Source organism: Meles meles, chromosome 6 (genome assembly GCF_922984935.1).
Source record: "Meles meles chromosome 6, mMelMel3.1 paternal haplotype, whole genome shotgun sequence".
Taxonomy (NCBI): Eukaryota; Metazoa; Chordata; class Mammalia; order Carnivora; family Mustelidae; genus Meles; species Meles meles.
In genome coordinates, this window is record NC_060071.1 from 152,633,013 (window position 1) to 152,647,906 (window position 14,894).

At 41.3% G+C, this 14,894-nt stretch overlaps 1 pseudogene; it reads right to left on the minus strand.

Moving 5' to 3' along the window:
• Positions 1-13,702, minus strand: part of LOC123943704 — a 43,545-nt pseudogene extending 29,843 nt beyond the window's left edge.
• Positions 13,703-14,894: the final 1,192 nt, after the last annotated feature.

Below are 14,894 nucleotides of genomic sequence, written 5' to 3' on the forward strand. Positions count from 1 at the left end.
TCAACCAGACTCCAAGTTAATGCTGGTCCCCAGACGCAGAGCACTCTCGTGTTGGGGTGTTACTTTCTGATAGGTCACCTCTGGTGGCTCCCTCCCCCTTTTGTTTATCTTCCGATATCAGTCAGATGTTCCCAGTCTGCTTTACCTGCCACTGGCGTCTTCTGCTCCTGTAGAGATCCAGACGTGTATAATTCTGATCTCAGGCTGATTTCATGGGTGGTCGGAGTTCTTTGGTAGGTAATCAGCTCACTTTAGGGTATAGGTTGAAATGGTGCCTCCTCCTACTTCCCCGCCATCTTCTCATCTACTCTCATTCAATTTCTTTCATGAGTGTTCTGTAGTTCCTCGAGTATGGATTCTTTACCTCTATGGTTAGGTTTATTCCCAGGTATCTTATGGTTCTTGGTGCTATAGTAAATGGAATCGATTCTCTAATTTCCCTCTTTGTATTTTCATTCTTAGCGTGTAAGGAAGCCACTGATTTCTGTACAATGATTTGTATCCTGCCACGTTACTGAATTGCTGTATGAGTTCTAGTAGTTTTGGTTTGGAGTCTTTTGGGTTTTCCAAATAAAGAATCATGTCATCTGCAAAGAGAGAGAGTTTGACGTCTTCAATGCCAATTTGGATACATTTATTCTCTTTGTTGTCTGATTGCTGTTGCTAGGACTTCTAATACTATGTTGAACAAGAGTGGTGATAGTGGGCATCCTGGTCATGTTACTGATCTCAACAGGAAGGCTGCAAGCTTTTTCCAGTTGAGGATAATATTTGCTGTGGGTCTTTCATAGATAGATTATATGAAGTTCAGGAATGTTCCCTTTATCTCTATACTTTGAAGTGTTTTAATCATGAACGGATGCTGGATTTTGTCAAATGCTTTTTCTGCATCAATTGAGAGGACCGTGTAGTTCTTCTCTCTTCTCTTATTGATTTGTTCTATCACATTGATTGATTTGCGAATGTTGAACCATTCTTGTAACCCAGGGATGAATCCAACCTGGTCATGGTGGATAATCTTTTTAATGTGCTGCTGGATCCTGTTTGCTAGGACCCCAATGTTTATTGAAGCAATGGCCACGGTCGCCAAATTGTGGAAAGAACCAAGATGCCCTTCAACGGATGAATGGATAAGGAAGATGTGGTACATATACACAATGGAGTATTATGCCTCCATAAGAAAGGATGAATACCCATATCTTGTAGCAACATGGACGGGACTGGAAGAGATTATGCTGAGTGAAATAAGTCAAACAGAGAGAGTCAAGTATCACCTGGTTTCACTTATTTGTGGAGCATAACAAAGAACATGGAGGACATGAGGAGATGGAGAGGAGAAGGGAGTTGAGGGAAACTGGAAGGGGAGATAACCATGAGAGACTATGGACTCTGAAAAACAACCTGAGTGTTTTGAAGGGGCGTGGCGTGGGAGGTTGGGGAACCAGGTGGGGTTAATAGGAAGGGCACGTATTGCATGGAGCACTGGCTGTGGTTCAAAAACAATGAAAAGTGTTACACTGAAAAGAAATTTTTAAAAAGTGAAAAAAAAAAGAGAGATGTACATTTATTTCTAGGGCTTCTATTGCGGAGCCAAATACTTGACAATACCCCCATATTTATTGTATTTTTTTAATGTTGGGGGCTTTCCAAAGATGACATAGAGCACAATATGTCCTCTTTTAAGCCAATGATTGGGCTTGGGATTGTTCCCATGTTTCTGTATTTTATTTTTATGTATGTATGTATGTATGTACATATGTATGTATGTATGTATGTATCTATTTATTTTAGTTACCATACAATACATCATTAATTTTGATGTAGTGTATCTGCATTTTGATACACTCAGTAATCTGATTCGAGTTGAACAAGATAAAAAAATAAATAGAACACACTTCAGATCATCAAATTCGTGTCAATATAACTTCTTTTTTTTCCATTTTATTTATTTTTTCAGCGTAACAGTATTCATTCTTTTTGCACAACACCCAGTGCTCCATGCAAAACGTGCCCTCCCCATTACCCACCACCTGTTCCCCCAACCTCCCACCCCTGACCCTTCAAAACCCTCAGGTTGTTTTTCAGAGTCCATAGTCTCTTATGGTTCGCCTCCCCTTCCAAATTTTTTTTTTTTAATAAACATATAATGTATTTTTATCCCCAGGGGTACAGGTCTGTGAATTGCCAGGTTTACACACTTCACAGCACTCACGATAGCACTTCCCCTCCCCAATGTCCATAGCCCCCTCCCCCTCTCCCAATCCCACCTCCCCCCAGCAACCCCCAGTTTGTTTTGTGAGATTAAGAGTCATTTATGGTTTGTCTCCCTCCCAATTCCATCTTGTTTCATTTATTATTCTCCTATCCCCCTACCCCCCCATGTTGCTTCTCCACGTCCTCATATCAGGGAGATCATATGATAGTTGTCTTTCTCCGATTGACTTATTTCACTAAGCATGATACGCTCTAGTTCCATCCACGTGGTCGCAAATGGCATAATTTCATTTCTTTTGATGGCTGCATAGTATTCCATTGTGTATATATACCACTTCTTCTTTATCCATTCATCTGTTGATGGACATCTAGGTTCTTTCCATAGTTTGGCTATTGTAGACATTGCTGCTATTAACATTCGGGTACACGTGCCCCTTCGGATCACTATGTTTGTATCTTTAGGGTAAATACCCAGGAGTGCAATTGCTGGGTCATAGGGTAGTTCTATTTTCAACATTTTGAGGAACCTCCATGCTGTTTTCCAGAGTGGTTGCACCAGCTTGCATTCCCACCAACAGTGTAGGAAGGTTCCCCTTTCTCCGCATCCTCTCCAGCATCTGTCATTTCCTGACCTGTTAATTTTAGCCATTCTGACTGGTGTGAGGTGATATTTCATTGTGGTTTTGATTTGTATTTCCCTGATGCCGAGTGACGTGGAGCACTTTTTCATGTGTCTGTTGGCCATCTGGATGTCTTCTTTGCAGAAATGTCTGTTCATGTCCTCTGCCCATTTCTTGATTGGATTGTTTGTTCTTTGGGTGTTGAGTTTGCTAAGTTCCTTATAGATTTTGGATACTAGCCCTTTATCTGATATGTCGTTTGCAAATATCTTCTCCCATTCTGTCAGTTGTCTTTTGGTTTTGTTAACTGTTTCCTTTGCTGTGCAAAAGCTTTTGATCTTGGTGAAATCCCAATAGTTCATTTTTGCCTTTGCTTCCCTTGCCTTTGCCGTTGTTCCTAGGAAGATGTTGCTACGGCTGAGGTCGAAGAGGTTGCTGCCTGCATTCTCCTTAAGGATTTTGATGGATTCCTTTCTCACATTGAGGTCCTTCATCTATTTGGAGTCTATTTTCGTGTGTGGTGTAAGGAAGTGGTCCAATTTCATTTTTCTGCATGTGGCTGTCCAATTTTCCCAGCACCATTTATTGAAGAGGCTGTCTTTTTTCCATTGGACATTCTTTCCTGCTTTGTCGAAGATGAGTTGACCATAGAGTTGAGGGTCGATTTCTGGGCTCTCTATTCTGTTCCACTGATCTGTCTGTCTGTTTTTGTGCCAGTACCATGCTGTCTTGATGATGACAGCTTTGTAATAGAGCTTGAAGTCCGATATTGTGATGCCACCAACTTTGGCTTTCTTTTTCAATATTCCTTTGGCTATTCGAGGTCTTTTCTGGTTCCATATAAATTTGAGGATTATTTGTTCCATTTCTTTGAAAAAAATGGATGGTATTTTGATAGGGATTTCATTAAATGCGTAGATTGCTTTAGATAGCATAGACATTTTCATAATATTTATTCTTCCAATCCAGGAGCATGGAACGTTTTACCATTTTTTTGTGTCTTCCTCAATTTCTTTCATGAGTACTTTATAATTTTCTGTGTATAGATTCTTAGTCTCTTTGGTTAGGTTTATTCCTAGGTATCTTATAGTTTTGGGTACAATTGTAAATGGGATTGACTCCTTAATTTCTCTTTCTTCAGTCTTGTTGTTGGTGTACAGAAATGCAACTGATTTCTGTGCATTGATTTTATATCCTGACACTTTACTGAATTCCTGTACAAGTTCTAGCAGTTTTGGAGTGGAGTCTTTTGGGTTTTCCACATATAGTATCATATCATCTGTGAAGAGTAATAGTTTGACTTCTTTACCAATTTGGATGCCTTTAATTTCTTTTTGTTGTCTGATTGCTGAGGCTAGGACTTCTAGTACTATGTTGAATAGCAGTGGTGATAATATACATCCCTGCCATGTTCCTGACCTTAACGGAAAAGCTTTCAGTTTTTCTCCATTGAGAATGATATTTGCGGTGGGTTTTTCATAGATGGCTTTGATAATATTGAGGTATGTGCCCTCTATTCCCACACTTTGAAGAGTTTTGATCAGGAAGGGATGCTGTACTTTGTCAAATGCTTTTTCAGCATCTATTGAGAGTATCATATGGTTCTTGTTCTTTCTTTTATTAATGTGTTCTATCACATTGATTGATTTGCGGATGTTGAACCAACCCTGCAGCCCTGGAATAAATCCCACTTGATCGTGGTGAATAATCCTTTTAATGTACTGTTGAATCCTACTGGCTAGTATTTTGGCGAGAATTTTTGCGTCTGTGTTCATCAAGGATATTGGTCTGTAGTTCTCTTTTTTGGTGGGATCCTTGTCTGGTTTTGGGATCAAGGTGATGCTGGCCTCATAAAATGAGTTTGGAAGTTTTCCTTCCATTTCTATTTTTTGGAACAATTTCAGGAGAATAGGAATTAGTTCTTCTTTTAATGTTTGGTAGAATTCCCCTGGGAAGCCGTCTGGCCCTGGGCTTTTGTTTGTTTGGAGATTTTTGATGACTGTTTCAATCTCCTTATTGGTTATGGGCCTGTTCAGGTTTTCTATTTCTTCCTGGTTCAGTTGTGGTAGTTTATATGTCTCTAGGAATGCATCCATTTCTTCCAGATTGTCAAATTTGTTGGCGTAGAGTTGCTCATAGTATATTCTTATAATTGTCTGTATTTCTTTGGTGTTAGTTGTGATCTCTCCTCTTTCATTCATGATTTTATTGATTTGGGTCCTTTCTCTTTTCTTTTTGATGAGTCTGGCCAGGGGTTTATCAATCTTATTGATTCATTCAAAGAACCAGCTCCTAGTTTCATTGATTTTTTCTATTGTTTTTTTTTGGTTTTTATTTCATTGATTTCTGTTCTGATCTTTATGATTTCTCTTCTCCTACTGGGTTTACGGTTTCTTTCTTGTTCTTTCTCCAGCTCCTTTACGCGTAGGGTTAGGTTGTGTAATTGAGACCTTTCTTGTTTCTTGAGAAAGGCTTGTACTGCTATATATTTTCCTCTCAGGACTGCCTTTGCTGTTTCCCATAGATTTTGAACTGTTGTGTTTTCATTATCATTTGTTTCCATGAATTTTTTCAATTCTTCTTTAATTTCCTGGTTAACCCATTCATTCTTTAGAAGGATGCTGTTTAGTCTCCATGTATTTGGGTTCTTTCCAGCTTTCCTCTTGTGATTGAGTTCTAGCTTCAGAGCATTATGGTCTGAAAATATGCAGGGTATAATCCTAATTTTTTGATACCGGTTGAGACCTGATTTGTGACCCAGCATGTGATCTATTCTGGAGAAGGTTCCATGTGCACTAGAGAAGAATGTGTATTCTGTTGCTTTGGGATGAAATGTTCTGAATATATCTGTGATGTCCATCTGGTCCAGTGTGTCATTTAAGGCCTTTATTTCCTTGTTGATCTTTGGCTTGAATGATCTGTCCATTTCAGTGAAGGGAGTGTTAAAGTCCCCTACTATTATTGTATTATTATTGATGTGTTTCTTTGATTTTGTTATTAATTGGTTGTTATAGTTGGCTGCTCCCACGTTAGGGCATAGATATTTAAAATTGTTAGATCTTCTTGTTGGACAGACCCTTTGAGTAGGATATAGTGTCCTTCCTCATCTCTTATTATACTCTTTGGCTTGAAATCTAATTGATCTGATATAAGGATTGCCACCCTAGCTTTCTTCTGATGCCCATTAGCATGGTAAATTGTTTTCCACCCCCTCACTTTAAATCTCGAGGTGTCTTCGGGTCTAAAATGAGTTTCTTGTAGGCAACATACTGATGGGTTTTGTTTTTTTATCCATTCTGATACCCTGTGTCTTTTGATTGGGGCATTTAGCCCATTAACATTCAGGGTAACTATTGAGAGATATGAATTTAGTGCCATTATTAGCCTGTAAGGTGACTGTTACTATATATTGTCTCTGTACCTTTCTGATCTACTACTTTTAGGCTCTCTCTTTGCTTAGAGGACCCCTTTCAATATTTCCTGTAGAGCTGGTTTGGTGTTTGCAAATTCTTTCAGTTTTTGTTTGTCCTGGAAGCTTTTTATCTCTCCTTCTATTTTCAATGATAGCCTAGCTGGATAGAGTATTCTTGGCTGCATGTTTTTCTCGTTTAGTGCTCTGAATATATCATGCCAGCTCTTTCTGGCCTGCCAGGTCTCTGTGGATAAGTCTGCCGCCAATCTAATATTTTTACCATTGTATGTTACAGACTTCTTTTCTCGGGCTGCTTTCAGGATTTTCTCTTTGTCACTAAGACTTGTAAATTTTACTATTAGGTGACGGGGTGTGGACCTATTCTTGTTGACTTTGAGGGGCGTTCTCTGCATCTCCTGGATTTTGATGCTTGTTCCCTTTGCCATATTAGGGAAATTCTCTCCAATGATTCTCTCCAATAGACCTTCTGCTCCCCTCTCTGTTTCTTCTTCTTCTGGAATCCCAATTATTCTAATGTTGTTTCGTCTTATGGTGTCACTTATCTCTCGAATTCTCCCCTCATGGTCCAGTAGCTGTTTGTCCCTCTTTTGCTCGGCTTCCTTATTCTCTGTCATTTGGTCTTCTATATCACTAATTCTTTCTTCTGCCTCATTGATCCTAGCAGTGAGAGCCTCCATTTTTGATTGCACCTCATTAATAGCTTTTTTGATTTCAACTTGGTTAGATTTTAGTTCTTTAATTTCTCCAGAAAGGGCTTTAATATCTCCAGAGAGGGTTTCTCTAATATCTTCCATGCCTTTTTCGAGCCCGTCTAGAATGTTCAGAATCGTCATTCTGAACTCTTGTTCTGACATATTACCAATGTCTGTGTTGATTAGGTCCCTAGCCTTCGGTACTGTCTCTTGTTCTTTTGTTTGTGGTGATTTTTTCCGCCTTGTCATTTTGTCCAGATAAGAGGATATGAAGGAGCAAATAAACTACTAAAATGGTGGCAAAGACCCCAGAAAAATGCGCTGTAACCAAATCAGAAGAGACCCCTAATTGTGGGGGGGAGAAGGGGGATAAAAACAGGTTCTGAAAAAAAAAAGAAAAAAAAAGGAAAAAAAAGAAAAAAATTTAAAAAATAAAACAAATAAAAAAATATAAAAAAGAAAGAAAAAAATATATATATTTAGATGAATTAGTCAAAAAACATTATAAAAGAAAAGGGTAAAAGTTTTAAAATATTTAGCAGAAAAAAAAATTAGCAGAAGAAGAAAAAAGAAAAAAGAAAAAAAATTGAAAAAAGAAAAAAAAAATTGAAGTAGCTGTAAGACTAAAGAATCATGGGGAGAAAGCCATGAGTTCCGTGCTTTGCTTTCTCCTCCTCTGGAATTGCTCTGTTGTCTTAGGAATTGAACCTGCTTTCTCCTTGATAGATGAACTTCGTCCTGGCTGGATATTTTGTTGATCTTCTGGGGGAGGGGCCTGTTGTAGTGACTCTCAAGTGTCTTTGCCCGAGGCGGGATTGCACCTCCCTTACCGGCGGCCGGACTAAGTAATTGGCTCGGGTTCACTTTTGGGAGCTTCTGTTCCCTGAACGCTTTCCGTAGAGTTCCGGAGGACGGGAATGAAAATGGCGGCCTCCCAGTCTCCGGCCCCGAAGAGCCGAGAGCCTGGGGCCCCACTCCTCAGTGCGCCCCCAGAGGACAGCACCCAATCACTCCCGTATCCCCAGCCTCTAGCCGCGCTCCAAGCTCACCCAGCCCGCGACCAGTTCAAGGTAACCCCGAGCTGAGAGTTCAGTCCTCGGTTCTGTCTCTGCAGCCGGCTTCTCCGTTCTAATACCTGCGAGCTCTCCGACACTCTGAACCCCCGATCCTTCTGTGACCCTGCGGGGCCTGGGGCCACGCTGACCCCGCATGGGCTTCACCCTGGTTTAGCCTCTGGAGCAATGTCCCTCAGTGGAACAGACTTTTAAAAGTCCTGATTTTGTGCTCCGTTGCTTCCTCGCTTGCCGGGAGCCGGCCCCTCCCCCCGCGGTCTATCTTCCCGTCGTTTTAGATTCACTTCTCCGCCAGTCCTACCTTTCAGAAAGTGGTTGATTTTCTGTTTCTAGAGTTGCTGTTCTTCTTCTCTTCACTCTCCCATTGGATTTGTAGGTGTTTGCAATGTTTAGATAAGCTATCGAGCTGATCTCCTGCTACCTGATGTAGTCTCAGGCTGCTACTTCTCCGCCATCTTGACTCCTCCATTCAATATAACACTTCTAATTGTGGTCATGAGACCAACAATAAACTTAAACTCTATGGAATGGCAAGTACTCACAGGCGCTAAGAACCAGCATCTTGGCATATTGTGAATGCAGATCCCTGATGACCAATTAACTATAACAAGGTTTAGATAGAATATTTAATGGATTTCTTGACATCATGTGTGCTTAAGATATTATAGTGTGAGGTTCTCCAGGACCATATCACTAAATCAATACTGTCCTCATGCATTCCTATCATGTAGGATGGGGACAAATTATGAAAAGCCTTCTCACAACCTGGTGGTCCTGGCAGGATGGGAGGAAGATGACCCAGAGTAGGAATGCATGGAGATCCACGAATCCTGTGTCCACCACAGAAATAAAGAATTTATATGCAGAATAAGCCCTCAGAAGCAGGATCTTGGGGCCACAGGTGGAGCACCACAGGATCTGGAAGTGGAACAGACGTCAGCATCTCAGTTCTGTTGAGGACCACACACACTTTTCACTTGGAATGAAAGCCTTAGTCTTCAGGGAAAAGTAGGGAAACAAGAAGCCGAGGACACCAAGGTATCACTGGAACTGTGGGAGGGGACAACCAGGAAGAACAGAATGACTGTGTACACAGAGACAGGCAAGAATGCATGGACTTGGTCCATTGTTGGACGAGGGGCAGTGACATGTCCACGCCTCCCCTGACCCAGGTACCTGGGAGCACCTGAGGGTAAGGCTGCATCATCAAGTCAGAGTCCTTGTAATCTCAAGTCTTCCACCACACTAACGACTCTCACCTGAGTAAAGCAGAGGAGTGCACTGGAGAACGGAAGTAGATTCTACATGGGGGAGCTCAAGGAGATCACAGTGCTGATCACGGAGCAGAAACAGGAGATCTCTGGAGGAATCTGAACACTTGTGTGGCTACAGCAGAGACACATTTCACTGCTGCTACCCAGGTAGCCCATTTTCCAGTGGAGCCAGGAAGAGAGTCACACCCTCCACAGCATAGGCCTCACAAAGAGAGGGTGTGATCATCTACAGGAAGCATAAAATAAAATACCAAGGGCCCTGTGCATGGTAGACATTCATGAAACCCCACCATAATTCCAGGGGCTCCGTACTGTTGGCGAACCACTCTGTTCCACCCTCCCCTCTATTCTCTTGTGGTTCAAGTACTGGGTGTGCAAGTTTGGCGACAGCAGCTCCATGTACAAATCATGTGGACATTTGTCAAAGCTGGGTCACTCCACTGTATTTGGTAATTCAGAGCTGCTCCACTCATCATGAGTGGATTTAACTTCCCTGAAACACCTTCACTACCAGGTATGTTCATGTGTAAAGGACATATTAGGAGGGTAGAGTTGTCAGATTTTGTCATCGGTCCAATCAGTGTCACCTCCCTGGGGACTTCCTGGGTGAACCCTCACCTCTAGGTGACAGATTTAAACAAGTAACGCCTTCTCTGGTCCTGCAATGACACTTCACACCTGTGTGACAGGGGCAGTTCACCCCCTTTAACCTGTGTACTCTTCATTGCACTCAGTGATTTAGATCAGTTCTCTGTGAAAGCCCTTCTCTTGGTATCTTAATGAAGAGAGCTGTGGATGCAGGATCTTGTTCCCTGGCTCCCCTGTAGGTTTTTAATGTGAATTAAATAATAAAAACATTACCTGCCTGATAGCTGGATTGAAGACCATGAGAAGTTGGCAGATCCAATGAGGACACATCTGGACCTTGTGTTAGGTCCTGGAAGAGAGGACTGACTAGCCCGGGGAATGCAGAGGGGAAGAGACACCCACAACAACTGGTCCATGGGAGTATCAAACTCACAATTTGTTCTCTGAGCCCTTAATCTGCACAGACAGAAGTGCGTGTCCATCCTGGCTCCAGGGTGTGTGTGGTCCTGGATAGAGAGCAGATGACATCACTGCTCAGAGGGTAGGAAATAAACATGAGTGTTTATATTTATATGGGTGTGGGTGGGTTGCTATGGGGTTCTCATCCTCAGGAACAAAACAACTGGTATGTGAGGGTAACACGTGTCTGTGATGTGGACATTGTCAATGACAACTTGGCTGTATAGTAGGGTGTGTTACCTAGTTAGATCAGAGACCCATTAAGAAAAGGTTTGCACCAAAATCTGAGAGGAGAACACAAAGAGTAACCACTTAGATCCTCAACTGCAACAACTTCTTGCATGATGGGTCTCTAAAAACAAGGAAAACACAAACAGAAAGGAATTTTGGGACTTCACCAAGATAAAAATCTTCTGCAGTGCAAAGGAAACAGTCAACAAAACTAAAAGGCAACCTATGGAATGGGGGAAGATATTTGCAAATGACACTACAGACAAGGGGTTGATATCCAAGATCAATAAAGAACGTACCAGACTCAACACCCAAAAAACAAATAATCCAGTAGAAACATGGGCCAAAGGCATGAGTAGACATTTCTTCAGAGAGACATACAAATCGCCAAAAAGCACATGAGAAAATGCTCCACATCTTTTGCCATCATGGAAATATAAATCAAAACCACAGTGAGATATTAACTTTCAAGAGTTAGAAAGGTTAAAATTAACAAGACAGGGAACAACAAATGTCGGAAAGGATGTGGAGAAAGGGGAACTCTCTTACACTGTAGGTGGGATGCAAGTTAGTGCAGCCACTTTGGAGAACAGTGTCTAGATTCCTCAAAAGTTAAAAATAGAACTACCCCATGACTCAGCAATTGCTCTAATAGTTATTTACCCCAAAGATACAGATGTAGTGAAAAAAGGGGGTACATGAATGTCAATATTCATAGGAATCATGTCCACTATAGTGAATCTGTGGAAGGAACTGAGATGTCCTTCCACATATGAATGGATAAAGAAGACGTGGTCCATATATACAATGGAATATTACTCAGTCATCAGAAAGGATAAATACCTACCCTTTCGTCGACTTGGATGGAACTGAAGGGTGTTATATCAAGTAGAATAAGTCAAGCAGAGAAATATAATTATGCTATGGTTTCAATTCTATGTGGAACATAAGGAATAGTGAGGAGAACCACAGAGAAAGTCAATTATCATATGGTTTTACTTACTTGTGGAGCATAAGGAATAATATAGAAGACATTAGGAGATTAAAGGAAAACTGAATTGTGGTAAATTGGAGGGAGATATGAAGCATGAGAGACTGTTGACTATTAGAAACAAACTGAGGGTTTGGGAGTGGAAGGCATGGAGTGATGGGTTAGCTTGGTGGGGGTATTAAGGAGGACACGTATGGCATGGAACACTGGGTGTGGTGCATAAACTATGAATCTTGGAACACTCAAAAATAAAATAAAATTACAAAAAAAGAAATCAGAGAGTGAAATAAACCATGATAGACTCTGGATTCTTGAAAACCAATAGGATTACAGAAATGAGGGTAGTGGGAGATGGGGTAGCCAGGTAATGGTTATTAAGGAGGGCAGGTGATGTGATGAGCACTGCGTGTTATACACAACTAATGAATCTTTGAACAGTACAACAAAAAGTAATGATGTACTATTTGTTGGATAATTGAACATTAAAAAAGAATATAGAGCTTTTTCACGTTTTTTAAAATTTCTTTTCAGTGTTCCAGAGTTCATTGTTCATGCACCAAGGAAGTAAGTGCTTTGACACTCTGGACCAGATAGATTTCTTTATTATTTATTTGGACACTTTCTCTTTCATTTTGATAAATTAGGTAGAGGATTCTCAAGTTTATTGTGGTTTATTCCCCCAAAGTATCATGTGATGTGATGAGCACAGAGATTATACTGAACAGATGGAGCATTGAATATTATATCAAAAGTCAATGATATACTTTACCTTGGCTAATTGAATTAGAAAAAAAATGAAGTCCCTGGTTTCTTTGATCTGTTCTGTGTTTCTTAGATTTTATATAATTTCTTTCTGCTCTAATCTTGCTCTTTCCTTCCTTCTTCTATATTTAGGATTCAGCTGTTGCTCTTTCAATAGCATCCTAATATTAGGTTGTTTATTTGAGATTCTTCTTGCTTCTTGAGGTCTTCTTGTATGCTGTGTGTTTCTCTCTTAGGGCCACCTTTGGTGCAGAGAAATTACAGGATGGTGGTAATGGTTTTCAACTCTTTTCTTAAATTCAATTTTATTTTTTCAGTGAAGGTTTTATACTCGTGTGTGTGTGTGTGTGTGTGTGTGCGTGCATGTGTGTGTGTGTGTCTGTCTGTGTGTGTGTGTGTGTGATCTTCTGCCCCTTGGAGGTTCTTGTGATCCACAGTGAGTGCCACTGAGATGCTTATGAAGGTTTTGTTGACCTGCATCAGGATATTTGTAATTTATTGGTATTTAAAGACAAGAGGAAACTAATGTAACTGACTCTCGCTCTCTTTTTTTTTTTTTTTTTTGGCATGTTAGTATTTTTATCTTCCTGTTACAACTAAGTTTCTAAGTCAGAGAGCTAATAGGTAATCACAGAATAATTTCAAGGAGACTCCCTTGGGGAAACTGCTCTATGGAGAGGAAACCCCAAACCCTGACAGGAAATAGGCCATAGACTCCATCTGCGCCTGCTCCTGGAATTAAGGACAGAATTGGTGAGTAGTGTGTACCCTCTGCTTGTCTGTTATTCTTGTAGTTTGAGATTTGTGTCTGGGCTCACACTGATGTCCCCTCACTGTGTCTTTCGCACAGTAATACACGGCCGTGTCCTCGGCTCTCACGCTGTTCATCTGCAGATACAGCGTGTTCTTGTCGTTGTCTCTGGAGATGGTGAATCAGCCCTTCACAGAGTCTGTGTAGCTTGTGCTACTTCCACCATAGCTAATCCATGCGACCCACTGCAGCCCCTTCCCTGGAGCCTGGCGGAACCAGCTCATGCCGTAGTCACTGAAAGTGAACCCAGAGGCTGCACAGGAGAGTCTCAGAGACCCTCCAGGCTTCACCAGGTCTCCCCCAGACTCCACCAGCTGCACCTCACACTGGACACCTGCAGACACAAGACATTCTGGTCAGGAAACTGTCACACATCCATGGTTTCTCTCACTCATATCCACTCACATACTCATTGTCTCTTATTCCCCAGAAATTACCTTTTAAAAGAGCAACAAGGAAAACCCAGCCAAGCACAAACTCCATAGTGTGTTCTCTGTGTTCCGTCCTGATCAGTGAATGTGGACACGTGGAAATCCCAGGGCTGGGGCTCCTCTCACAGCTGCATGGTCTGGGCTGGACTGTTTTATTCAGTGGAGGGAAGACCCTATTTGCATGCCCTCTGTGTATATAGTTAGCTCCAGATGTAAGTTCAATTCTTTACAAGTTAAAAACAAAGATTGCATTGTTTGTGGATCACTTTGTTTAGATGGCACTTTGACAATATGCAGTATTCTTTTTTTGTTTCTTTGTTTAAAAAATGCATTTATTGGGTGCCTGGGCAGCTCAATGGTTTAAAGCCTCTGCCTTTGGCTCAGGTCATGATCCCAGATTCCCGGGATCGAGCCCCCCCTGCAATGGGCTTTCTGTTAGGCTCGGGAGTATACTTCACAACCCAAACCTGCCTGCCTCTCTGACTACTTGTGATCTCTGTCTGTTAAATAAATAAATAAAATCTTTAAAAAATGCATTTATTGGTAGGAAACATTGGAACAGGACATCGATAATATAAATTACCATTCAGAGTTAAAAATTCTATCAGAGCCAAATTTAATTATACCTTTAATATATGAATGAATAAACTTTGCAAAAGTACTAGGGCTATAAGTTTCCAAGCTTTCTTTTGTGTTCCATTGTCCTGTGTGTCTGTTTTTATGCCAGCACCATACCGTTTTGATGACAACAACTTTGTAATCTAGCTTGAAATTAGAGTGTGGTAACTCCAGGTAGCTTAGTCTCCTGTTTGCTCTCTTTCTTTCTTTCTTTCTTTTTTTAAAGATTTTATTTATTTATTTGACAGAGAGAGATCAAAAGTAGGCAGAGAGGCAGGCAGAGAGAGTGAGAGGGAAGCAGGCTCCCTGTCGAGCAGAGAGTCCGATGTGGGACTCGATCCCAGGACCCTGAGATCATGACCCGAGCCGAAGGCAGCGGCTTAAACCACTGAGCCACCCAGGTGCCCCTCTTTCTTTCTTTTTTTAAAAAAAATTACATTTATTCATTAAAATGTCTTTTCAGTGTTCAGAATTCTTTGTTTCTGCACCACACCAAGTGGTCCATGCAATATGTGCCCTCCACAATACACACCACCAGGCTCACCCAACCTCCCGCCCCTTTCCCCTCCAAACCACTCAGTTAGTTCCTCCGAGTCCACAGTTTCTCATGGTTTGTCTCCCCTCCAGTTTCTCCCAACTCCTTTCTCCTCTCCAGCTCCCGATGTCATCCGTGTTATTCCTTCTGCTCCACAAGTAA